At 39.0% G+C, this 26101-nt stretch overlaps 1 protein-coding gene and 1 long non-coding RNA gene across 3 annotated transcripts in view; both read right to left on the bottom strand.

Annotated features, from left to right (window-relative positions):
• Positions 1 to 26101, bottom strand: part of unc5cb (unc-5 netrin receptor Cb) — a 245875-nt gene that overhangs the window by 191745 nt on the left and 28029 nt on the right. The window lies entirely within an intron of this gene.
• LOC127172140 (uncharacterized) lies at positions 23848 to 25988 on the bottom strand. The gene is made up of 3 exons (XR_007828595.1): positions 25425 to 25988; positions 25235 to 25302; positions 23848 to 24345 (listed from the first exon to the last, which is right to left on the bottom strand). It is a non-coding gene; the product is annotated as an uncharacterized LOC127172140 (long non-coding RNA).

Below are 26101 nucleotides of genomic sequence, written 5' to 3'. Positions count from 1 at the left end.
AGATGTACGGCCCGCGGCGGCCATAAAAGTTAAAGGAGAACTGATGAATACATTCCTGAATCTGTCATAACCTCCCGCTTGGACCGGCTCAGCACATCCAGAGATCCAGCAAAGCAGGAATCACAACACAGATTTCACCTAACAGAGGCTTTCATTCACTGCACAGACCAATGCAGAGCTCCTTCTGTTACAAACAACACAAGAGCAGTTTATTATCTCAATATCTAGAATAAACGCTGGAGTCTCCTGCTCCTCAGATGTTGCTCAGACCCCAGGAATCTCAAAAGGTCTCCTCTAGGGTTTCAGAAGAGAGCTTGTCTCAACCTGTGCTGAGATTTTACAATTGCAGCAAAAGTCAGATCTCAATATACACTTAAACATTTCGCACATATATAACTGAATGAATAATATAATGAGTAAACAAATACCTTTGAAACAGGACCCACCTCTCATCAAAAGATCTGAGCTTAAATTTACTCTGACAATAACGATGACAATAACTCGTTTACAGTCAACAAACTCAACTTCCCTCAGATGTTTCTCCTTAAGAGAAATAAAAATGGAAATAAACATTTTTATTTGAAGCCAAAAAAGTAATAGAGAAGGCTATTTAGTCTCATAAAAGAGCAACCTCCGAGCAATAACATTTTCCTCTGAGCCGCTCGCTTCTGACGAAGCCAAGAGAAACGTTCGGCGTTCAACATTAGCTGATCTGGCTGCTGCAGTCACTGTAAGCCACAAACAACATTCATCTACAAACTTCAGCGCTGGCGAGCCAAAAACACAGCCAAACGACGAAAAACAAATAAAACCCTCTGCCAGAGGGAGCGCGAAAGCCACGTTTTACAGATGAGCGTAAATCCGACGTGGCTTTTAACACCGAAACCACATAAAAAGACAGTGGAGGTGGACGGGTCGATGGCTGTGTTACAATCATTTGAAAACACTCCAGAGTTCACAGCTTTGCAATGTATCACGTTGCTCATTAGCATGCATGCGGTACGGCCCCACAGAAATCAATAAATCACCAACACCCGCGCGGCTCGCTCTTCCCTCCGAGTACTTATTATTGATCATAAACGAAGCAAAAATGGAGCTGCAGCTCGGAGAACCACATTACTTATCTCTGCTTCAAACGAACAAGTTCATAGACGAGAGGAGACAGCCGGAAAGAGACGGCGGGGGCATTTCGGACGCGTTTCGGTAACGAGCAGCAGGAGGCAACAAAAGAGTTTTTAGAGCCCATTCTGGTTAGCGGGTCACTTTTGAACACAGAACTGAATGAACAAAGGAATGAACAAATGAGCAAGTGAATGAAGCACAACAGAATGGATAACAACTTAGGAAACAAACCAAAAGAGGAAGACAATTAACAGATTAACTAACTAACAAACAGTATCTTTGAAACCGTACAGATCACCTCCAACAAAGTGGTAAAGTTGACAATAAACCCGACTAAAAAGTCACTTCGACTAACTAGACAACTGAACGAACCAATAAACAAATGAAAAATGGAATGAATGAAGAAACAATTGAATCAGTGAACAAAGAAATAAAAATATAAACAAACACTTTTTAACAGTAGCTATAAATGTTATAAGCTATAAATGACTCTAACTTAATCATTAAAAACAAAAAGAATGTACAACAAAAGTAATGAACAAAGGAACAAAACAAAAACAACTGAACAAATGAATGAACAAATGAACAACAGAATGAATGAACGAACAAACAAGAGAATGAATGAATGAACAAATAAACAATATAGTAAAAAACTGCAAACAGGCAAACAGAAAAAATGAAAGAACTGACGAACAAACAACAGATGAACAAAAAAATAAACAAATGATCTAACAAACAATGGACAATGAACCAAGAACTGAACAAAAGAATAAACCAATGAACTAATGGACAATGAAATGAATGAACAAACAAACAAACAAAAGAATGAATTAACTAACAAATGAACAAAAGAGTAAAACAACAAACTAACGAACAATAGAATGAATGAACGAATGAACCGATCAACAAAAGAATAAACAAATGAACTAACGAACAATGGAATGAATGAATGAATGAACGAACGTGAGAATGAACAAACAAATTTACAATAAAAAAAACCAATGAACGAACAAACAATATAATGAATGAACTAACAAATGAACAATAGCGAAACAACAAACTAATGAACAAAACGAACTAACGAACAAACGAACGGATGGATGAATGAATGAACGAACAAACAAACAAGAGAATGAACAAACATATGAACAACAGAATAAACCAATTAATGAACGAACAATGGAAAGAATAAACGAGAATAAATGAATAAACAAATGAACAATAGAGTAAAACAGATGAACAAGAATAAACAAATGAACAACAAACATTGAAATGAATGAACGAACAAACAAGAGAACAAATGAACAACAAAATAAATGAACTAACGAACAATGAAATGAATTATCGAACGAACAAACAAGAGAATGAATAAACAAAAAAATTAACAGAGTAAAACAAGCTAACGAACAAGAGAATGAATGAACAAACAAATGAACAACTGAATAAACCAATGAACAAACAAATAGAATGAATGAACTAACAAATGAACAATGGAATAAAACAACAAACTAATGAACAACAAACTAATGAACAACAGAATGAACGAACAAACGAATAAGAGAATTAATGAACAAATGAACAATAGAACTAAAAGACAATAGAAAGAACGAACAAACAAATGAACAACAATAAACAAACTAACGAACAATAAAACGAACAAACAACTGAAAAATGGAATGAAAAAAAATTAACAACAGAATAAACGAATGAAGTAACGAACAAATAAAAGAATGAATGAACAAACTACCTAATGAACAACAGAAAGAAATAAGAAACGAATGCACAATCGAATGAACACTAGAACAAACCAACAAACTAAGGAATAGACCAATGAATAAACAAACAAAATCTCTAAAACAGCACCTATAGCCACAAGAAAAGTGTCAATAAACCTGAATTTGACTTGAACTAAAGCAGTATGAACTACATAAGCACTTGACCAGCAGCGCTGCTCTTTCAGCAGGGATTCGCGAGCATCTCGGACACTCTTGAGACACAAATAGGCCATCTGTAGGAAAAAACACGAGGACGGACACCTGCAATCTTCACTGGACTCCCTTCCTGAAGCCTCTTGGGTTTCACATTCTTGCCCTTTTCTTTTTATTTGGCAAAAAACAAGCTCTTTTTACTCGGCGGGGCGCGAGGCGCAGATTGAACTAATGAAAGACTGGAGAAGCGAGAGAGAGATGGAGATGGAAGTGGAGGAGAGAGGCGAGATGTCTCCAGAAGAGCAGCACATGAAAGCGGAGGCGTGCTGGTTCGCCGGATCACCGTCCCAGTCACTTACCGCCGCTGGAAATTACTGCTGACTCTAATTAGTTATTTAGACCCCGAGTACAGCATGTAGCCGGCAGACTTCTGAAGACTCGTGTGTTTTGCCGTACGGAGGAACTGTACGGCGCCCCAGGTTTCCGTTCGCTCTCTTTCTTCCAGACATTTGCAATTCCCTATTGATAATCAGCTCTGCCGATAACATCTCTCAATATTGGATCAAGCGGCCACTCTTCTGCTTTTGTTCATAAATTACAGCGATTCGTAACGACCGGGATTTCCATATTATGCTAATAGCGGCCTACTATGTCATTAAATAAAGCTGTTAAGGAATTAATATGATTACAGGGGCACAGAGTCTGCTTTAATGATGCATGGCAGGAAAACGGCTTGTATTTTTCTAATGCTTATTTTGATATCGGCGCGATGATCTGCTCTGCCGCTCTCTCGCCGCCGGCTTCATCAGTATGCTGTCAGTCAAACGCGCCGCCGTGTCACTTCACGCCGCGGCTTATGTACCAACCTACGCATGACGAGCTCTCAGAAAATTATTACTGACATCCAAAGAAAGGAAAGCCGTTCTGGAGGCATCATGCACAGAGTTCTCTGATGTGATACAGAAAAATATTTACTCCAAATCAAACGCTGCCCCCCAAAAAACTCCTACAGACTGTTATGTGAGCATTTTACTTTCGGATTTACTAACAAAAAAACAAATACCATGGTAAAATCATGTTTTTTGTACCGCAGTAATACTGCAGTTTCTTAAAAAAATCTAGCATACTTACTTAAAAGCAGCATTATTAGTTAACTAAAATTAAAACTGAAACTAAAACCGTAAAAAGAAAACACCATTTTTGTTACTTGAACGTTAAATGCAAAACAATTAAAAAAAAGTTTTTTATTTCAGGTATATTATATATATATATATATATATATATATATATATATATATATATATATATATATATATATATATATATATATATATATATATATATATATATATATACACACATACATACATACATACATACATACATATATATACATACATACATACATACATACATACATACATACATATATACACACACACACATACAACTAAACTACTAAAACGTTACCTAATTTAAAAAGGAAAATATGAAACTAAAAACAGATTCAAAATTAATAAAAACTAAAATAGAAAAACAAAAAAAAACCTATAATCTCAATAGTCTGACAGAGATTTAAATAAATAAATATATATATATATATATATATATATATATATATATATATATATATATATATATATATATATATATATTATTTATTAAATATTATAGTATTTATTAGCATTTGAATAAACTTTTATTTTTATATTTTAATTACGTTTTAGTAAGTATGCTATGTGCTTTTGTCATTTTTCTTCTTTCAGTATTTTTTATATTTCTATTTAATTTATTTTATTAACTTGACTTATTTTAGTACTTCAACTTAAACATTTAATTTCATTTAACTGAACATTTCTACAATTTTTATTTATTAATTTTTTAAGTTTAAGTTTGTCATTTAATATATTTTTTTATTTCAGATTTATTTCAATTAACAACTGTTTTTAATAGTTTTAGTTAACAATAACTGGAACGCATTAACCACAGGTTTTATATTTCCATTTAATTAAATTTATTTTAACTTAATTTAAGTTATTTTACTACTTCAACTTAAACATTTAACTGAATTTAACTGAAAAGGCAACATTTCTACAATTTTTATTTATTTTTTAAAAGTTTAAGTTTGTCATTTTTTTTTTCAAATGTATTTTAATTAACACCTTTTTAAAAATGGTTTTAGTTAACAATAACTGGAACGCATTAACCACCGACAAGCTAAACATTTCTTTGTGTGATTTGTGACCCTGGACCACAAAACCAGTCATATAAAGTTTTAGCATTTATAGCTGTATTTTGATTTTAAAAATGCATTTACATACTAAATAATGCAGCCACCAATTGCAATGATTTATTTTCAGAGCAGATCATTTATTTCCTGAAGTGTGCGACTAGTGGAAACAAACAGAATTGCGATCGGTTTGTTAGAGCCGCACAACTGGGCTGGACATAAAAACAATGAGAGATGTGCAGCATCTCCTGCAGATATTCAAATCTCAGAAGAGATTCGCATTAGCGGCGTCTGGGTTAACAGACATCTCATTGAGCGTGCCCACCTGTGCGTGTGGCACCGTCATCTGTCTGGCAGCTGCTGGCTCTTTTCCTCGGGCGGATCTGCCTAATGGTTCCTCCTCTCCCTTCTGAGGGCCGTTAGATGGTCGGCCACTTAACCCTGCCAGCATGTAGGGCTCAAACAGCATCTTACCAGCTCACATTTGCGCTCCGAAAATAAATGATTCATGAGATAACCGGCAGGCCAAAATAAACAGAGGCATTTCAGCCTTTTCCACCCCAAGACGCTCCCTTCTTTCCCCTAATCTGCAGGGTAAGGGCTCTCGGAGACGGCGGTAATGATACGGCGCGGGGCGAACGCGAGCCCGCGCGGATCTGCTGCTCTGGACTCTCTCTCACAGCTACCAATCACCGGAGACAGCATACAATTACTTCACAGACGGGACATTTAAAGAATTACAAAGCCGGGCCTCACGCGGCCACAAGAAAAGCACAAAAGCAAATGGCGGTTGAGCTTTTCTTGGACTTTCCATGACTTCAGATCTGGGTATCTTTAAAGGAATGTTCCATATTCAAAACAGCATTTGTTTTATAATGGTGATCACCACAGATAATAAATCCTGTCTTGCTGCTCTTTCAGGGCTTTAAAAAAAAAAAAAACACACAAATGTGTTTTTGTTAAATCATGAATTCTTTCTGAAAAATTCAATTAGGCAGCTAGAAAAATAATGCAATAACTTTGAATAAAATATTCAGGGTGATAAAATATATTTTGGCCATGTTAAATGTAGATTTCAAAAAGTTGTAATTTGCAACGCAAGTAAAGAATCACGAATTCGTTCTGAAAAATTCAATTTGGCAGTGAGAAAAATTATGCAATAAATTTGACTAAAATATTCAGGGTGATAAAATATATTTTGTTAATGGAAAATTTAATTTTTAAAAAAATGTAAAAGTAATTTTCGACAAGCAACACAAGTAAAGATATCTTATAGAAAGAGTAACTGCAGCAGTATATAGAATAAAATGTTTTTTTTATATTTGGCATCAAATGATAAAGCATAAAATAGATATTTATATATATATATATATATATATATATATATATATATATATATATATACACACACATACATATACATATATATACACACACACACATATATATTTAATATATTTCAGATATTCACAAGCTCTTAATAATATAATATCATTTAAAATAATAGTGAATACCACCACAAATGCCACTATAAGAACTTATAATCAATCTTAGAGTCACTTGATTGTAGATGAAGTTCATACCAGAGATTCATTACTCTAAAAGTGGAAAGAAACAGTGAGTTTTAATGGACTACTACATCCGGCCTGCCGCTGTGCAAGGATGCATTATTTTGAATGATAACGTATATTCGACACCCACAGAAGATGACGGGTACATGCATGGATTTTTCTGCACGTATGAAATATTAATGTCGAATATTAGCCATCTTTGTCACTTCAATCACAGCTGAAGCTTCTAAAGGTGCTAATGGAAGTGGGCCGGTGGGTGGCGGGACGTATTGGCGGGGGGGTTTGTCAGGCGAGCGTTATGGTCTGGACTGATAGAATCACGCAGTACTGATGACTTCATATAGCGCCATGACAACAGCACCCTACCAGAGACTCCGCATGTCACAGCGAGGCCACGGTCGACGCCCCTCAGGCTCCGCGCTGACTTTGACATGAATGTAAAGTGACCTGCTGGTGTGGAGCGGCGGCCCACCCTAACAGCTCCTGCTCTCCAGCGCCTGCGGATGTCAAAGACCATCACGAAAAACACCTTCGGAGGAGAGGAGGGAGTTTGTGCTGTTTTATAGTTGTGGGCATGTATACATGCATCCAGAGTTTAAAATTAACACTTGCCAAGTGCCAAACGAGAGTGAAAATTAGTGCTGGTGAGCATGTGTAATGTAACATTAATAATAATAATAATAATAATAAATATTTAATTACGCCCCGTTTGGAACATTTGTTGACGTGACTGCCTAAACGAAACGGGTCAGGTCAGGATAGATGAGAATGAGTGACGGAAACACTCTGATTGGTTGCCTTAGCGTGTCACGTGACCGTGTGGGCGGGGTGTGAGGAGAGGCAGGGCACATCCCAAAGGCCTTGCGTTTCAGAGTTCACGTAATCCTGCCGGGTTTAACTGTTACGCCAAGCTCTTTCTTGCTAAAACTCTTTTTTTCTCTGCCTATCATTCCCTCCATCTCTCTCCCCAACTTCCCCCCAAACGGATTCCTATTCATTATTCACTCTCACACGCGGTCGCTGGCCTTTCCGCGCGCCTCCCCGTCACTCTTCCCACAGATCAAAATTCTGCACAGGTTCCAGGAGCTTCTGGCACACAGGCAGGTATTTGAAGGGGAATTTCTGGGGTTGTGGCTTTCAAATAAACACACCTTTATCCCTTAATCTGCTTTAAGATAGATTCTGTTTCAATTCTGACCATTATTCGCAACGTTCAAAGGCAGACGCCTGACACAACATCATACACGTGAAACATAATTGCTAATCAGCGGTGATAACCTACACTACCGGCATAATTGTGATTTTGTAATGCATTTAAAACACTGTTCTGCTCAGCAAGGATGCATTTAGTTGATCAAAAATACAGTAAAAATGCTAAATAATATTACAATGTAAAACAGCTGTTTGTTATGTGAATATATGCTAAAATTTAATTTATTTCAGTGATCAAAGCTGAATTTTCAGCATCAATACTCCAGTCTTCAGAGTCACATGATCCTTCAGAAATCATGCTGATTTGCAGCTTAAGAAACATTTCTGATTATCATCAAGGAAAGCAGTTATACACAGCCATTCAAATGTTTGTGATAAGGTAAAAAAAGAAAAAAAAAAAAAAAAAAAAAAAAACTTATTCATCAAGGCTGCATTAAACTGCTCAAAAGTAACAGTAAAGACATAATGTTACATTTATAATGTTACAATGTAACATGTAATCTGTGTTACATTTATAATGTAACAATGTAATCTATGAAATAAAATATCAATTTTCACAAAAATTTGTTTTCAACATTGCTAATAATCAGAAATGTTTCTTGAGCAGCAAATCAGCATATTAGAATGATTTCTGAAGGATCATGTGACACTCAAGACTGCTGCAGATTCAGCTTTGATCACAGAAATAAATTCCACTTTACAATATATACAAATAGAACACAGTTCATTTAAATTATAATAACATTTGACTATCTTTACTGTATTTTCGATTAAATAAATGCATTCTCGGTGAGCAGGAGATATCTTTGACTGGTAGTGCGCAGATGGGGACATGCGTGCGGGAGCGATGCCTGCAGGGGTCCTGTCTTTCACAGACCTCTCTCACCTCATCCACGTTTAAGTGCATTAATATTGCACCAGGCCTGGTGGCGAGGTTAAATGGCCGCCCATCTGAGAGAGAAGGGAGGGGGAATATGTCAGACGGAATATTTTCCCGACCGAAACGGTGAAAGCAGCACATTCAATCTGAGCTGCCACATGGAGGACGCCACATGAGTCATTTACAGGAAATATAATCCGTCTCTTTCCCTCCATTAGCAACACATATGCACTGCCTCTCCATTAGCAACACAACAAATTCTCATATTTACTCCTTCACGCCATGGATGCTACTGAAACGCACTTTTTTTTAAAACATCGTGAAGTTGCAAACATTATGGCTAATCATCATGGGAAACATCAACCTTCCACAGGATTTCATCTCAATGTTAATTATGTTGAAACAACTTCGACAGGAAGAAAAGATATTATGTAAAATAATTGCAGATGAATTGGCGCTATTGCGCAGCACCTTCACAGCATTACTGTGTAATCTCTCCTAGTGAGAATCGAAGGACGTGTTTGACATGTTTAATTTCTGTCAGGTCTGTCCGCATACATTCTCAGGGCCAGTGAGCTTTTGTCTGCGCTGTCAGAGACGATTACCTTTGTTCATCCACATTCCTGCATGTTTGAGTTTTGGTGCGATGGAAAGACTGTTAATTATATATCGATTTAGAGATTCATGCAATCAAAACATGCGTCAAGACGGCTCTTAGAAGATGATTTGTAAAACATACCGGATACGACTGACTTCACATTTAACCTCAATTAACACTTAGTGCAAAAAACTGTGTGGTAATGATAACAATGTACACAAAGACATAGGCTAACGTTTGATAAAAGGCAAAATCAAGAACTTAAACAGCCATTCAGCAGATAAACAATTGTTGCTGTGGGTGATATCCAAGCAAATGATCACGTACAACGTTGCATGACCTTACTTTTAATTGAAGTGCTGAAAATAGTTTTTGCTACGCTAAGATTTTTGTGAAAACCATAATGCACAATAAAAAAGTGAATGGCTGCATTTAAGGACGTATTTATTTGATCAAAAGTGATAGTAAAGTCATTTATAATGTTGCAAAAGATTTCTATTTCAACTAAAGCCTGTTCTTTTCATCAAAGAACCCTGAAAAACAACTGTTTTCAACATTGATAATAATGTTTCTTAAGCAGCAAATCAGCATATTAGAATGATTTCTGAAAATCATGTGACACTGAAAAGAAGTAATGATGCTGAAAAGTCTGCTTTGCATCAGAGAAATAAATTAAAGTTTAAGTGATATTCACATAGAAAACAGCTATTTAAATCGTAATAATATTGTACTGTTTTTACCTCAGAAAGCAAAAGCACAGATAAATAATTGTTGATAATATCCAGCAAATGATCACGCCAACACTGCATGACCTTTCAAAGTATGCAATTCTCTAAAATCACGACCGGCCATGCTTCGTCCACAATGTGAGAGCCATTATGCCGTGTTGCATTTTAAATTAGATCCATACCCTGTAATTACATTCATGACAAAGACATTTTCTTGAATCCACAAAGAGAACGAGCACAGAGTAGCGAGAGAGAGAGAAAAAGAAAGGGTGGATTTTACCGGCCCTTATGAGACTGACAACAGCGAGGTCACTGGGAGGTTATGCAAACGGAACAAAACACTGAAAAATTAAAGGCGTGAGCTCAAGAAAGCAGCACTCAGAGCACAAGTGGCACGACCGCTGAGAAGATCTGTGAAGAGAGAGCCGCCGGGAATCCGACGCACCACCTCACATCTTCCTCAAGCACCTCACACACGAGTCCCTGTGAAACATTAAACGTCTGACTAGACAAAATGACTAGATGTAGAGAGTAGGGGTTAACGGTGGAGCGGGTGGGCGTAATCCATTTACAGTGAGTTAGCAAGCGCTGGAGTGAGAGGTGAGCGGATGACATTCATTCGGGGTCGCGGTGATGGACTTTCAGGTCCATTTGTCTGAGGTGTTAGACAGATAATTAACAGCAATGTCAGTGCGCACCACCGCTCCAGCAGAAGACCTGAAGGTGTATTAAAATAGTTGATTGGCTGTGTTTACAAGTACGAGCGCTTTACGCGCTAGAGATTGCTCTGAGAGTGCGTTTGATGGCTATGAACGAGCAAGATGAGGGTTCAGAAAGAACTGGGTCAGACTGAAATCAAATGGGAATTAAAGGAAATTCACAAACGCTTGCCTTGTAAATTTGAATTGAATTGCCCACAACATACAGGAGGCTGAATTGGAATGGTAAGAGGGAGTTTTGGATGCTTTTCCACCCTGCTACACAAAAGCCAATTCATTAAATAAGATGAAATGCATCAAATAAATACAACTTTATATAGTTTTTTTTTTTATCAGGTGAACATTTAAACTAACTTTTCAATTTTTCAAATTTAAAAATGACAGTTAAATTTCTTTGATTACTGATACATTGTAACTGTAGTTCGTTACATTCAAATTCACTGCAATTCTGCATCCTGTTAAAAACTGAAAGAAACTAACTCAGATTAAAAATGAAAAATGACGCTTGATGAAATCCATAAAATAAATACACTTTATATAGGAACTTTAAAGCTTTTTATAGCTTTTTATGTTGTTTTTTTTTTTTTTTCCAAACGCTTTATCAAGTGAACGTTTAAACTAACTTTTCAAATTAAAAATGACAGTTGAATTTCTTTGATTACTGATACATCGTAACTGTACTTTGTTACATTCAAATTCTTTGCAATTCTGTATCGTGTTTAGAACTGAATCAAAATTTCAAAAGCTGAAAGGTGCTAGACACTGATCTTTAAGTGACGCAATAAACAAATAAAAAAATCCACAGCAGATCTAGTCAAACAACAGCAGGTTTCTCACTGGCCAATGGATGTCCAATATCATAATTTTGGACTACAGATAAGTGGATGCAAACCCTGTTTTTCATCCAAGCAAACACAGTTACAAGCCAATGGAAAAGATATCAGCACTACTTGTACTGGGGGAAAAAAAGAAGAGTCTGCAGTGGTAAGCAAAAGCAATCCAAATCAATTAATTTTCTGGCATTTGATTAAATAGAGTTTGTGGAAATTCATTTTCGGTAAATATCAGGCGCTGAAAAGCTTGTCTGTTACGCTCTAAAATGCCACACACGGATACATACAGGTACGTGGATTAAAGGTTGCTTTGGGGTGAAGTCGTTCTGTCTAGTCGTGCTCTCTATTACATTTCCCTCTGATTCAAAAGGCAATTCACGCCTCTCACCACGGCGCATTTACATTCCCACATCAACGCTGGCTCGACAAGTGCCGCACACACAATATGCATGGCCATAGTAGCAATAAGCAACGGAGGGCAGGAAAACATAATAAAAAATAATATCACAGGCGATAATGCAATTACTGAGATTAATGGAGACCAGTGGACGAGGGAACACCCATACTGCTGAGCTTCTCCAACAACAGGTTTTTAATGCATTTGAGAAGGACACAAAGTGAAACCCCGACAATCACACCAGAGAAAGACCTTCTGATTATTGCGATGTGAGAAATGCCTGTTTATGTGTTGTGAAACGAGTCTCTTTCATACCTGCTTCCATTAGCTGTTGTTTGCACTGCAATCAGCTCTGCTTGTGCAGATTTATTCCATCTATGCAAGAGGCCAGAACTGACATTTTATTCAAAAAGACCAGACAGCAATGAAAACAAAGCAAGGTTTGTGCTGCAGTCTGCATTTCAAAATAGATCAGCAACATCTCAAACTGCGATTTGCAAAGATTCTGAAATCAAAACTTTCTTCATAACAAGATCAAATGATCTGAGCTGTATTTCATTTCACAGCCCTATATTCTTACAAGGTGACAACTACTGACTCATGCGTGTCTATTTTTATATCTCCTCAAGAACTTTAGAAGAAACATCTTCTAGAAGAAAAAGTTGATACTTCAAAGAAACGTAAATGGAGAACACCATTAATTCCCCCAAGCTATGAAAGAGCAACCTCTGAGGAATGAAGTGCTCCTCTGTTGTCTCTGATTACATGAAGGAAGTATTTCAGGAACTAATCATGACACGGATGAACTGTGAAGAGAGACGGCACCGTCTCTTCGCTTTCCACCTCTGCGTTAATGGAGAAGACAATAACGAAGCCTGAAATCTGCATAAAGAGGCTAGATCCTATTTGCACTTATTTGTTTATCGGTAATGAATGACTACATGGGTAATTCGCTTCCACATAAATTTGGGTTCACCTGGGAATCTCAGATTCACCCTCCAGCTGTCTCCATCTCACAACACAGCAAACGCCCGCAGCTCCGCTTCTTTGGACTTGGCACTCACAAGAGGAGATAAACTCAGCAAATAAACACACACAACGGTAGAGCGGGCACCGCTGACAGGAAATGCCTCCAAACACCAGGCCTGATGGAAAAAAAGAAAAAAACCCAAAGAGCAATAAAAAGCATGAAGGAACGCAAAGAAAGGGCAGCCTGCCCTCTATTGTTCTGTGAGAAGAGTCTTTGAAGGACTCTTTCATGTGGCCCCGGGGCCTCCGCTCGATCCCGCTCCTTCCTCCAGCAGCTGGGGTGCAGGCGGGCCCCAGGGCAACAGAATCCACCGCACCGCTGCTCGGCAGCAGGGAGGCCCGAGCTGATTTTCTCATGCCAACTGTTGGCTGTCGGTTAATACCGCGAGTGAAGAGCCTGCCCCCGCCGGCCCCAGCGAGCCCCTCTCCCGCTGAGCAAATGAAAGCCTGTGTGCGCTGTAGGCTGGATGTTTCGCTGCCACACCGCAGGGGGCGTTCCGCCATTCAGACCAGGCCCTGGGGCGAGTCATCAGTCTTTCGGGTAACGGGGACCTGCTCTCCCCTTTCCCTTCCTGAGTGGCCGGTTTTCCGTCTGGAATGCACCTCCCTGCGGTGCGGCTTGAAAGCATTCTTATCACTCCCCCATCATCAGGGTTTATTTAATAACTATCACAATAAAGTCAACAACGGGCCCAAGCAAGGGGCCTCTCCAGACCCGCCCCGGTGTGATGAATCGAGCCCATCAGGCAGGCCAGCTGCCCCGGAGGTTAGCGGGCTGCCCCTACCCGGTCTCAGGCCAGGACTGGAAGAAGAAAACAGGACGGGGAGAGGCACATTTGTGATGGCATGCCAAAGCACACACTGGGCCGATAGAGTTCGGCCAATATTTTCACAGTGGCGACCCAGAGCGGGAGCCAACGCCACTGCCAGCGACACGCAGTGCAATATGGACACACTTGTGCCCGTGTTCTGGACTCTGTTCCCCATTCATGATTCAAGAGACTGGCTGTGGCAGCATAACGACAACTGCTGAAATACGGCACTGGTAATGGAGCCTTCATTTCTGTAGCATTATCTATGTGGGAGCCGAGCAGACCGGAGTCTAAAGCGCCTGAGAGCTCATTCCTCATCCTTATCTGTGCTCCTTAAAAAGATGTAGGTGCCATAATCGCCGTGGTCTCCCGCTGCTGATGTCCGCTGGCCGGCACGTAACGACTCCGGAAATGAGCAATAACCGGTGAAAAATGGCTTAGGTGGATTTCTGAAAAAGACCCCTTGATTCGGCCATAATTTGTGAGAGCGTGCAAGCGTGATTCATTAAAAGGGAAATCAAGAGTGCGCTGCACAAATAAGCCTGTGCCCGAAAGCTGACCTTGACGCGGTTAACTTTCCCCCGCTGCGACCGGGAACAGGACATATGTGATCCTCACCTCTGCCAGCTCACCTACGGGCCAACAATGCATCTGCCCCCGCATTCACACCTGCAATGATTATACCACGGCTGGAGGAGTGCGATATCGAGAGCGCGGAGAGGAAGAAAAGCAAAAAGAGATAGCGAGAGGGGACTTGAAAAAAAAAAAACGGATGATTTAAGGTCTCTCAAGTAAGCACTTTCCCCTCGTACCCTCTTTTCTTACCTCCATCCTCTTTTTTTCTCCCGTCTTATTCTCTGTCTCCCTTTTAAAGATGATGAATGGCACGGCGGTGAGAGGCTATTAATCAGGGAGCTGTTGTTGAAGAGGTTCTGATAGGGCTTAACATCGCCCTAGTGTTGCAGTGGAAAATATGGTACGGCCTTTTCCAATAGGGGTGGCAGAGAAAACACTCCGAATCCTGTCTACATAAGCACACTAGGCATTTATCTGCACAGCAATAGATATAGCCGTAGCAAACGGGTCAAGCTATGGTCCCTCATGGACTAGAACCAGGCAGAATCTGCTGACTTCGAGCATTTTGCTGATTCTGAGAGGGGAAAATCTGCAAAATAGTTATAAACGTGTTAAATTGGTATATAAAAGCATTAGGTGATTATATTTAATGAAGGGTGATTTCTACAGAGTTCTGTGGAGGCAGATGATATTTCTTTTCTGTAGCCAAAGAAAAAAAAGTGACCAGAAATGAATAACTGTCTTATTAGCATGGGGCTTTCATTTCCATATAATTAGCATATGCTGGCTACATTTATCTGGGGAGAAAAAAACTTTTGCAAACTTTCTAAAAAAGGGATGCAACACAACAAACATTTGCACTGCAAAAAATAAAAAACACATCCTGGAGCAGAAGAGAGAAGCCAGCTGGGATCACAGACGTTGAATATTTCCTTTACTGGTCAGTTAATTTGGAGCTGATCAAAGCTGCCCTTCCCCGGAGACACTGGCGGGTAAACAGGTCGGGTTATCAAAGCAGACTTCCTTATTCACAGGGACTTGAATATAAGACCACCACCGCAGGGGCAGAGACGGCAGCCGCCGCTGGAGAGGGTTCAAACCTTGGCGAAGTTCCTGTGATCAGAGACGAGCTGGTGAAGAGCTGCCACGCAAGACAGAAAGCAGAACCACACTGCACTGGGAAAGTATCTGCCAAAGACATGAGCGAATTTTTGTGGTAAGGATTCAAACATCAGGAAATTCCCGGCATCCTCACGCTGCCATATGGGGTTTGGGTGGCCTTGAACGCTCCGTGTGAATAGCTGCATTGTTGCTCCGAGTATTCAATGGGCTGTAGATCACGGCACGGAAGAACAATGGAATGAATCAACCGAGGACCTCCGTACGGTCAAGTGAGGCCCGAAAGCACAGCAGGTAGATGTATGATTTAGCACGGAGGAATAACTCAACAAACAATAGTCCGAAGTGGGAGTCCGAAGCGACTGACATTTTTCCTCTCGCTCTGTTCAATCATTTAGCGGCGCAAGTTCCAAAAGGTGAGCGGCGTCTCGGGTTCCGCATGCAGATGAGGCGGAGGGGTTCAGCCAAAGGAGGTTAACCACTCACTGTTTCAACTCAGTCACTCTCTCTTTCACCGAGTCCCCTCTTGGGTTTCTAACGTCGCGGAAAAGAGGGGTAAAATGTCTAAAATTACAAACTCCCCTCCGTTCACAGTTTGATGTTCTATTAAAAGTGCAGCTATTTTGAGAGGGAAGTTCCCAGAACTTCTCAAAGAGAGAGGTGAAAAGCTCTCTAAAGGTGTAATCAGAGGCAGAAATGAGAGGGTTTAAGTCGTGCTCGCAGTTGTATTTTCTTTTTGACTTTTAGCAGCTTAGCTGCCTCAAAGCAACGCTCTCTTCCTTTTGTCGCTTCAAGAGCCGTTTTCTCAAAGCAGTTTAACCACGGCTGTGGAAGGCAAACATGAAAGCGTGGCGTAAATATCAGCAATAGGAAAAACCACAAAAGCAACGTGTTGTGCGCCTATCAGCTTCGATTAACTTCAGCAATACATGTCTAACTCCGAGCGATTATGCTTCGGGTCAAAGGCGTAGGAGTCACCGCCCGCCCTTGACCCGGCTAGCGTGCATGCAACTCAGAGACATCCGCTCCATCCCTGAAGCCAGTCTCTTCACTGAGAGTTCCTGATTGGACATTTTATCCCCAGAGCAATCACACCCCCGCCAGCATTCTCAAACGTCCTTCTCCACAGGAAAACGGACACCTCGTTGAGGCTCCTCAACTTCCTTTACCTTAGGATTCACTCATAACCGGCAGAGGAGTTAGAATTAGCTGTCGACTACGATCCATCAACTCTGAGTTACGGTGCCGCTGTCTAAGTCATTTTGGGTCTCAAAGTAAAGACAAATCGACCGTATCTGGGCAAATCAGTGCAAACTAATCAAGTTAAATCCGACGCAGTGGTTCTCCCAGTGTATTCTGATTTGGATAGTCTTTGAGGTTCATTCTCAAAAAGAAAGACAGATTGACTCTGTGTGAATTGGCCATCAAAGCCGCCCCATTGTGACTGGAAATGAAATTCCCAATTAAGCCTTTAATACGTGTCAAAACACATTAACTTGGCCTTAGCTCACGCAACATCTTGCACTTTAAAAATTCAACGTTCACACAAAAACCCAACATTTACAATACTGTTACCGTCCACTCTCATGGGTTCAGACGGTCCAAACTAATGATGTCATCCGCGAAGATGATGGCGTGATACAAGCGCAGCACATTAAAATCACACAGGCAATGGAGTTAAACAGTGTCAGACAGAGTAAACGTTACAGCGCTCTTGAGAGTAAATAGGTAAATGGTTGGTGCTAATTACAGCTGACAGATCACTGGAGTGTGTTTCAGAGAAGACCAAAGGGTCAGGATGAGGTACAGAAGCACAAATTGATGAAAACACACTCGCACACACACAGTATTCACAGAAACACATCGATAATGCTTATTCTGTGGTCTGGGGACAGGCATGGCAGAGTTTAAATAACTCTAATGAACCTTATCTGGTCCGAATTGGAAAAAGAAGCCTATACAGGGCAGCATTTATCAAGCTGACGGGGACCAAAGACAGATATTTAAGACTGACTCGCCAGCTCTGTTCCAAAACCTCGCTGTCCACTGCCTACAAAGTCAGGTAAGTTTAAGTTTAAGGCAATATGTGACTCCGGACTACAAAACCAGTCATAAGGGTCAATTTTTTAAACTGAGCTTTATACATCATCTGAAAGCTGAATAAATAAGCTTTCCATTGATGTATGGTTTGTTAGGATAGGACAATATTTGGCCAATATACAACAATTTGAATATAAGGAATCTGACGGTGCAAGAAAATCTAAATATTGAATCTTACTAATGCATATTACTAATCAAAGATTAAGTTTTTATATACTTACAGTAGGAATTTTACAAAAAAATCTTTTCTAATGATTTTTGGCATAAAAGAAAAATCAATAATTTTGACCCATACAATGTATTTTTGGCTATTGCTACAAATATACCCCAGCGACTTAAGACTGGTTTTGTGGTCCAGGGTCACATATTTAGGGTGTGTTCACACTTGTCATGTTTGATTAGATTAAAACTAAAACTGTGATTGCTTTGTTAGTGTGGTTCATTTGAGTAAGTGTGAACGCTGCCATCCAAACCCTGGTGAGCACCAAACATCTTTTTAACGGTCTCGGTCCACTTCCAAACATACTCGTGCTGTTTGAATGAAATATGAACGCAACAAGGACCAAATACTTATAAACGAACCAAAAACAGGAAGTAATGACAAGATGCGATGCCATGTGACACGATTTCACAAAGGGATAAGTGGTGTATCCAAAACAAAATGAGCAGAGGGCAAATGTGGAGCAACAAGGAGGTAAATTGTCTTGTATGAACGCTCGCTTGAGTTCGCAGGTGCTGAAAAAAAATTATATAGATCAATTTGGAGTAGATGTCAGTTACGTCACAAAAATATTTTTGTGCCTTTTGATGTCAAAATTGGAATGCAAATAATTTTTATAGAATACTGTCATCAAAGATGCCATTTGAAGCTAAACGCAGACGTTTAAACGGACATACTATGAATGAAAACTGCTATAATTACTCTACTTTTAAAGCATAAATTTGATTTAAACAATAGGTCTAACGTTACATAATATTCGCATACCCTGTTCATAGGTGACATATTGTATTAGCCCTACAGTTACAGCATGAAATATTTAAACCTATTACTATTAACATTTTACGTAACATTTATTTATTTTATCTCACAATTCTGGCTTTTTTCTCATAAATGCAAGTTTATATCTCCCAATTCAGACTCAGTTTTAACTCAAAACTAATCAATTTGTTAATTCTGAGGGGAAAAAAGCCAGAAGTGCGGGATATAAACTCTGAGCCGAGAGGAAAAGAGAGAATGACAAATTGTTTTTCCTTATTAGAATTGTGAGATATAATCTTGGAATTGCAAGAATAAAGTCAGAATTTTGAAATATAAAATCAAATTTACCTTTTTATTATATTATTATTTTATTCCACGGCTCCATAGAATTGCTACTTGAACTGGCCACAAAAACATCAGCCCTATTTCGGATCTGTAAAACAGTGCTTATCGCTGGGTGACAAGCTCTTGTAATATGCAGAGAACATTTTGAAAATGACACCTAATTAATATAATCTATAATCTTTTTAAATCAAACTATTTTGTACCGTAAAGGCTCTCTCTCCTGGGTTTAACCTATAATTAGTCTATACACACAATGAGCACGCATAGTCCAGCAGACAGCATTAGGTGTATTAAATTGGCGCTGATCAGACCGATCTGTGAATGGTTATTTTCATATCATAAACCGGGAGCACCGCTTTAAGTCAAATGTACCTTTTCCTTTTGTTTGGAGTGTTTGGTGAGTTCCATCACGAAATATAATTGAAACAATCAGCTTGTGAACGTATCACTATGAAGTAGGTTCGCTGTCAAAAACGTCAGTGTGAACGCCAGGACCAAATGTATCACTTCCTTTTTGGTCCGGACCAGATGATCCAAATGAACCGAAGTACAAATGTGAACACACCCTAAAGCTGCAGCGAAAAAGAACTGGATGGTAACTGTATTTTGAATGTGCAAATGACTGATTTGGAACGCTCTACATTGGACTCGCAATTGATTTCAGCTTGAAGAAAACAAGCATTCAGTTCTGAAAAGTCTGATTTATTTTTTTTCCACTGTGCTTTGCATTTTGCAACTGCTGACTAAGTGTTTGGCGAAAAAGATGATATCCTAAAAGGCATCACAATTAGTGCCTACCCTTTAAAAATAGCCAGCATGATATCTTAAAATGCTGTCTAAGTAGGTAGCTCGTTCAGTTTTGGAACAGAGCAAGCACGTCTACTGTGCGTTTCATAGGACGGCAGGGGTTCCGTCTCGGTCCTGTTGTTTTTTTATGAGAGCACTCTGGAGCGTTGCACCATTTGTCTCCCAGTTGCTTCCAGGAAGCAGTTTATAAATACACTGTGAGTCTTCCCACAATTATTTTATGACATAGTGAGTTCACGAGACAACTGACAGACTCTAGACGCGCCAACTCGTTCCCTCTTTTCTTCTTTGTATCTCTTGGTTTGTTTCGGTGACGTTTCACCCACAAGAGTTTCTCAGAGAGAATCGAGAGGCTTAACATCAGCACACTGGGAAAGAATCGCTGCTTTGTGCCGCTGTGTCAAGTGTCTTTTTCTGTTGTAATTTCTAAAGGGCAAAAGATAAGAAAAGTTCACTGGAACCGTCTCTCTTTCTCTTTCCCGCTCGCGATCCTCTCCGCGTCCCTCTGGGCCCATTCGAACAAGCAGCAGTGGAAAATGGCCTAAAATAACAAGGGGTGGAAAAGGTTTTCAGCAAGTTAATTACAACTGGGTGAGGGGGCTGTGAAAGGCCGCATTGTTTGTGTCAGGGGCAGTCAGCATCAAAGGTCTGATTCAGGAGCGTTCGGCGCACCTCAAACCCCGCTGGGCTGAACGTCGTACCACGTTAAACGCCGGCCTTAAAGACGCCCTCGTGGCTGTTTGCTGTTTTTCTTCAAAGTGATGAAACAATATTTGGAGTAGCAGAATAAACACGATGAGAGGTAATGGGCCAGAGGGAAGGAAGGGCGTCACGCCGTGCGCTCGGCCCAGTCAACGGTGCTCTTGTTTGCTGTGTTTACAGAGTCCGCTGACCTTTGGTTAGGTTATCTTAGGGTGGACATTTACCCTTCTTTCCTCTATTGTGCCGCAAACACAAAACACAAAAGGAATCGGATGATCAGGAAATGACATCAGGAGCATCCGAAGCTGGAGCTGGCAAACAGACTGTCGTCTGTGGTTGCATATAGCATGCGAGCCTCCCCGGAGTGGACTGTGGGCAGCGCCATATGTAATGGAAACCAGACTAATGATACAAACAACAAAAACAAAGAGCAGGAAAAAAGCTGAATGTCATTAAAAGATGCATGCGTGTCTATGCTGGGAAAGGGACTGTTTATGCTCTCATTTCATTCTAAGGGCAGCAGTTACATCCGTGGAGCACCAGAAACTATGTGAAAACACAGTTGTTCTTGTTTTTCCTCTCGACGTGGCACATTTGCAGGCACGCCGTACCTCATACTGTGAAAAGCAATTTGCGCATGGAGGGGGCCGTACCTCAGACCCAATTATGTTATCAGAGACAATGGCGGCTGTTGCGGAGAACTTGGAGTTCTTGGCTGAACTGCTCTAGGGATTTCCTTTCAATTTCCTTTCCTATGATGACCCATTTCCTGTTAAAACAGGAAGTTAAGGTGGGACATAAGCAATGGGTAGTACTTTTTTACATGGCATTAGTGGAGATCTTCTCATTCTAAAGACAAAAAGCTAAACTATGGAAACTTTAGGTAACTTCTGGAAAGTTTCCGCCCCTTTGCAACCCTAATTGTACTAACCCAACAGTCTACTAGTTGCAAAAAAGTGGATCATCAAGATAAAGTTTAACCTGTAAATGCCACATTTAGGAACTCACCAGCATATAGATGTTGGCCTCAAAGCTACAGACCCAGATTAAACTGTGTTTTTAAAGACTTGTAATATTGCAAAACAACCCCCCTACAGGCCTCGGTTGAAAAACATAGACGGCGGGTCACGACTGAACAGATGTCTGGAATAAGATATGACAGCGGGCTACAAGAACAAAAAGCATTGCATGTTCTGCATCAAACGCGCTGCCCGGCATGTTCTTTAGATGGCACAATCAAAGGACAAATGATTAAACTCGCCGTCGCCCCACTGTGAGCGGGCCCGGGGTGTATTTGGGGATGTAATTACAGGACTGGAGACTGGGTTAGATCACGCCGGAGGAGTTTTCCTCTCTGGCACTCACCTGCATCACATTAGAAGAGATGAGAGAGCACAGGACAGGGAAATGAAACTGTTTACCCAAGAGTCACTCATCAGTAAATCAAGGCTAGAAAGGGCGGCCCATGAATTTGTACAGGATACCGTGACTGTACGGCTACAGGACCCTGCTGTGTGTGACCTGAGGTGGGCATTTTTTTTTTTTTTTTTTTAAGTAGGAGAGTATACATGCACGCTTTTATCTTGTGATAATAGATTGCAGCAGCGACCGCCTACTGTTTCAGTGGCCTGGATTTTGTAAGTACACATTGCATTTGGTTTCTCTCTTTGCATTTCTTCTTTCTTTTTTCGTATGCGAGACATCCATATCAACCAACATTTTTTACACATATGTGACCCTGGAGCACAAAATCAAGTCTTAAGTAGCACGAGTATATTTTGTAGCAATAGCCAAAAATACACTGTATGGGTCAAAATTATTGATTTATCTTTTATGGCAAAAATCAGTAGGATATTAAGTAAAAATCATGTTTCATAAAGATATTTTGTACATTTTCTACCGTAAATCTATCAAAATGTCATTTTTGATTAGGAATATGCACTGCTAAGAACTTCATTTGGACAACTTAAAGGCGATTTTCTCAATATTTTGATTTTTTTTGCACCCCCAGGTTTTCAAAGAGTTGCAAATATTGCAAACAAACCATACATTAATGGAGAGCTTACTCATTTAGCTTTTAGATGATGTATAAATCTTAGTTTGAAAAAAAAAAATGACCCTTACGACTGGTTTTGTGGTCCAGGGTCACATATATAGTAAACCTGATATTAATTATAAGCAGCCAGTGTTCTGGAATAAATCCAACCAGCTACAAGACAAGTTGCAATATTTGATTCAAAGTACTTTGAGTATATAATTCATTAAATAAATTATCTAATAATTTCCTAAAGCAATAATTACACATTTTAAATAATTACATTAAACAAAAAAAAAAAAAAAACACTGACTAAGATGATGAAATATTTTGTTGATCTGCAAATTATGTGATTATTAACCAACATCAGAGAACCGTTAACATGCAAATATGCTGTTAAATTATTAAAAAATATTGACTTTCTTTAGCACAAATGGGGTTGGTTGAGAAAGTTTGTGAAACCCTGACCTAAAGCATCATAAATTAATCAAAATCACCACTGCTGCTTTTGAATTTGCCTGCTAAACTCCACAAGAAATCATATGTGACACTGGAGCACAAAACCAGTCTTAAGTAGCATGGGTATATTTGTAGCAATAGCCAAAAATACATTGTATGGGTCAAAATGATCTATTTTTCTTTTATACCAAAAATCATTAGGATATTAAGTAAAGATCATGTTCCATGAAGATATTTTGTAAATTTCCTACCGTGAATCTATCAAAATGTAATTTTTGAGCTTCATTAAGAGCTTCATTTGGACAACTTTAAAGGTGATTTTCTCAATATTTTGATCTTTCGCAACCTCAGATTCCAGATTTTCAAACAGTTGCACACTCTAAACCCGGATAAGTTGAATTTACTTAAAAAATTGGAGGAAACTGGTTGCCCTAAAAAATTTAAGTAATGTAAAGTTTATTTAACTTAAAATGTTTTGTAATATGAATTACAAAGATCATTTCATTTAACTTAAAATGTTTTGTAACATCATTTCATTTGCAATTATTATAACTATTATATTTAAGTCAAATATACTAATTTCCAAGTTAAATCTATATCAAATGTTTTATTTTTCCAATTTGTTAACCTAGAAAATTAAGAAAAAAGCAAACAAATAAAGGAACATTAATGCAATTTTCCCTTTTATTTTAAATCAATTCAATTACAAATATTCAATTGAAAACACAACAAAACCATTTTTTCATATCCTGAAAACATTCCCATAAAACATGGGAGAAAAAAAAAGTTCAAAAAGATACTAGTTCAACAAATTAACTTATCGTTAAGCACACAAACAAGTTTTCCTCAGAATCGCAACAAACAGCATCAAAACGATATGTTTTTTCCACACTCTGAGTTCACACTATTGGCAATACTGAATTTTAGGTGTCAGCTCACCTTTTCCCGACAAAAAATATAAAATACTTTTCATACACTTAGGATAGTCCAGGTGTAGGCAGGGAAATCAGTCTGAAAACAATGGACATAGAAGGCCTGAGATTGGTCAGTTCATCCATTACCAAGCTTTCTTCCAAGATGATTCCCACTCTAGATGAGGTGAGCTGTGAACTTTCTTGATCAACGCTGAGGATTCTTACTGAAGTCTGTCTTGTCAGCTGCCTCCTAACAGAGGAAGAAACAGAACGACAAATACATTATCAAGTCAGTTAGACAATGCTGTTGTTAAATACTCAAAGTCATATGCTGCCTTCACACCATGTCATAATTACTTTAATTCTGAGAGGACAACATTGTGATGTTCAGCTTGTGAGCTGTTCATGTCAATAGACTGGGAATTGCGCTTTTCTATGGCAACACTATCAATGTCTAAATTAATCTGGAGCAGTCAGATACAGTGGTTAGGTGGTACAGCTCTCAGAAAATTTCCAGTTTACAGATGTAATTAGACTTTAGGGTTTACATTTAATTGTACATCTACAGAATATTTAAAGTAAAATCCACATACAAACACTACTGGAAAGTTTGTAAACAACAGGAATGAGTGCAGGACAGACTCACACCATCATCATTATGAATAATCTTCTGACACACACTGTGCTAGTCAAAGTGATCATCCTCAGAACAGGTCTCAGTTAACCCACGACATACAGTTGATCTTGAACTTTGGTGTGAAGGTGGCATAAATGTGAACAAGAAATTGTTTTGTTCTTGAATAATTTCCATGTTTGAACAAAGAGACAGGGTTTCACAGACAGGGCTTCACAGACAGGGCTTAGCTTAAGCCAGGACTAGGCCTTAGTTAAATTAAGATACTTAAATAGCTTTTATAAAAACACCTTAAAAGCTTTACTGGTGTGCATCTTGAGAAAAGAAAAATGGCACTGACATATTTTAAAATATGTCATTACAAGGTATTTTCAGTAAAGACTCCTTGTCATGTTATTAAACATGTTATTTTATTCTGAGACTGGCCTTAAGCCTTGTCTGTGAAACCAGGAGGAAAATGTGTAAATAGCAGTGCTCTCTTATCAGTTATTAGGATCATACTTACACTTTCAAAGCATCTCTTCCATTTCTTCTTTCTTCCAAAACAAGATAGTCGTTAAGAGGACTCTGAACCTAGATAGAACAGAAGTATATTCATCCGCCTTTGTATTTATACCGCTAATTAACGAAAACTTACGCTTTCAAACAATAGCCATGTCTAAATTAAACGTGGTACATTAACGTACTGCACTCACCATATTAGCTCCACCTTTGTCGCTCCTCGGCTGGAATCGCGGCTACTGTATGAGTAAAACTAAATTTACGCTCCTCACAAACAACAGCTCCTCGAGTGAAAAAGAAATCATTGAAAGAAAAAAAGGCAAAAAATGTTAGTCGAACTCGCCAGTCAGGGGTTCAAGCGCAGGCGAGTAAGAACACTAGCTATCAACGGATGAGAAATGTCCCGTCGTTTAGACGAACAACAACTTTTGCCGATCACAAAGAGTTTCTCGAGGGACGTGATAAAAGATAAATGGCGGAAAACAATGCCAATAGAACTATCTAAATCTAAATTTCCACATTCATCCACAGCTTAAATTCATACACAATCACAGTGACAAAATGGCGCTGTTACTCGCAGCACCGGTGGAGGAGGCGTGGTCAGGAAATAAATTTCATAATACGAGTTAATTTAACTTAAGTTTATTCACAGGTTCAAATATGTCTACAAATTAGTAGAATCTACTTATATTTTATAAGCAATGCAGTAAAACTTAAATATTGTGTTCAATTGTAATTAAATGGTTTAATTAGATACAAAATCCAGGCTTACAGTGCATCTCAGCCAAATATTGTCCAATCCAATCCAAAAGAAAGCTTATTTATTCATCTTTCAGATGATGTATAAATCTCAATTGACCCTTATGACTGG

Source organism: Labeo rohita, chromosome 10, assembly GCF_022985175.1.
Source record: "Labeo rohita strain BAU-BD-2019 chromosome 10, IGBB_LRoh.1.0, whole genome shotgun sequence".
Taxonomy (NCBI): domain Eukaryota; kingdom Metazoa; phylum Chordata; class Actinopteri; order Cypriniformes; family Cyprinidae; genus Labeo; species Labeo rohita.
The sequence above is the reverse complement of the archived record's forward strand: the minus strand, read 5'-3'. Positions and strand labels throughout refer to the sequence as shown.